Source organism: Sardina pilchardus, chromosome 14 (assembly GCF_963854185.1).
Source record: "Sardina pilchardus chromosome 14, fSarPil1.1, whole genome shotgun sequence".
Taxonomy (NCBI): domain Eukaryota; kingdom Metazoa; phylum Chordata; class Actinopteri; order Clupeiformes; family Clupeidae; genus Sardina; species Sardina pilchardus.
Genome location: NC_085007.1, coordinates 2,064,849 through 2,067,348, shown reverse-complemented (window position 1 = coordinate 2,067,348; position 2,500 = coordinate 2,064,849). Strand labels below are relative to the sequence as shown.

The 2,500-nt window shown below is 46.7% G+C and overlaps 1 protein-coding gene across 1 annotated transcript in view; it reads left to right on the top strand.

Annotated features, from left to right (window-relative positions):
• brinp1 (bone morphogenetic protein/retinoic acid inducible neural-specific 1) overlaps positions 1-2,500 on the top strand; it is a 152,822-nt gene that overhangs the window by 64,310 nt on the left and 86,012 nt on the right. The gene's annotated exons all lie outside the window — the stretch shown is intronic.

The window sequence follows — 2,500 nt, the reverse complement described above, 5'->3', positions numbered from 1 at the left end:
GAGGCTTCTTCCATGGCTTGACTGAGTGCTGTGCTGAAAGGCTCTCTGTATGCATCACTGGGAGGTGGAGGAGCAGTGGTGGTGATGGAGTTCTGGGGTGAGCTGGAGGTGCCTCCTCACAACGCCACCTTTGTATCTAGGACACACTCCTCTATTGATGACGGGCCAACTCTGGGCTCCAGTGAGGAGCCCGTGAATGTGTGTGTGCTTTCCAGAGATGTCTGCAAACACTGCGCAGATAAGCTGGGCTCTGAAGCTGCCCTATATTGCTCACACTCCACATTGTCTGAAAAGCGCATGAACAGGCAATGTGTAGGACTGCATCATCCGAATGTACACACAAACACACAAACACACAGACACACACAAACACACAGACACACACACACACACACACAAAGACTCACAAAGACTCACACACACGCATACTGTACACACATGCCATGCACAGTCAAAGAAAACAAGCTAACACCTTCGCATAGTCAAAACTGTGAATGAGTGAATAGCACACTCCCTCACACAAACACACACACACACACACACATACACACACACATGCACCAACATGCACACTCAAAGAAAACCAGCCAACACCTTCGCATAGTCATACCAAACTGTGAATGAGTGAATACACTCCCCCCCCACACACACACACACACGCACACACACACACACCCCAGAGATTTCACGTGGAGACTTAATATGCCTCATTATCTGGCCCTCTTTACCTTGAGATATGCCTTGAGATTTGTTGATGCAAAACCAGACACAATGCAATTTGCATACATTTGTTCCCATTCCCTTGAAGAGCAGCAATTAGAAAGCACTTAGATACATTTCAAACCGCCAAGACAGCGAGAATCAGTCGTCATGAAACCACTGCCTTTACAGCAGAGTATGAAAGAGAGGGAGAGAGAGGGGGACAGAGAGAGAGCTACAGAGAGAGAGAGAGAGAGAGAGAGAGAGAGAGAGAGAGAGAGAGAGAGAGAGAGAGAGAGAGAGAGAGAGAGAGAGAGAGAGAGAGTACAAAAAAACATGTAGAATGCAGAAGACAGAAGACAGCCTGCACAATTGAATTAACATTTAGCCAGTGTTTTCCAAAGATATGCCGTGCCTAGCAATCCTCTTATATTGCCAGAGGACAAAAACCTGTTGAGAGCGATTTGCAGACCTGCCTCCTTAAAAAGGTGTCAAAATCCCAAATTGCTGTGGCACCCTCGACACAGAGAGGGCCGGCCCCCGTGCAGGTGGGCTTAATCGCATGTAGATACACGCTGCTCCCGACTGCCAAGTGACATTTCCATTACTGTCCCAACCCCTTGGCCTTCCATCTTAACAATTGTTTTGCGAGTCCCTCCCGCTCGACAGCGCCGCGGCGTTTCCCGGCGTTCCCGGGTGAGTCCCGAGGCGAGGCGAGGCGAGCCTCAGCTCCAAATTAAAGGGACAACTGCGCAGCGCCTGGGATTATTTCAGACAATGAATACAAATCAAAGAATTACTCTCCCCGGGATGTTGGGATTTCACACACACACACACACACACACACACACACACACACACACACACACACACACACACACACACACACACACACGCACACACACACTCCGGACCACTGAAGGCGTCCTGCTGAGGCCTGGCGGTGTGCTCACACACGTGCCTCCTCGGGGAGGGGGTGATGTGTGTGTGTGTGTGTGTGTGTGTGTGTGTGTGTGTGTGTGTGTGTGTGTGTGTGTGTGTGTGTATGTCTTCCTGACAGCACGCAGGGGGCCAGGATGTCCAAATGAAAGGAGAGAGCCCCAATGAAAGCTGACTAGCACCTGGCCTACTGAGCGCCCCCTACTGGGCATGCATGAGTAGCTGATAAAAAGCATCAAGCATACCTCCAGATCACCTTGGCAACTTGTCCATGTGCATATGTAACACTAGGGAATGTTTGCGTTATGTGAGACTTGGGAATATACTGTATGTGTATATGTAACACTAGGGAATGTTTATGTATATGTAACACTTGGGAATATGTGCATATGTAATACTTGGGAATATATGTGCATATGTAACACTTGGGAATATGTGCATATGTAACACTTGGGAATTATATGTGCATATGTAACACTTGGGAATATGTGTATATGTAACGCTTGGGAATATGTGCATATGTAATACTTGGGAATATATGTGCATATGTAACACTTGGGAATATGTGTATATGTAACACTTGGGAATATATGTGCATATGTAAACTACTTGGGAATATATGAGTATGTAACACTTGGAATATGTGCATATGTAACACTTGGAATATGTGCATATGTAACACTTGGGAATATATGTGCATACAGTATGTTGCACTTTTTAGTTGCTTTGGGGAGAGCTGTAGTGAATTCTGCTGTTAGATAAATGTAATCACATTATCTCCATGACTACGCTGAGGTGCTGTGTGTTTGGTTTTAGGATCTGGGTGCACTAGACCTGTACAGAGACTATAGATAAATGTGCA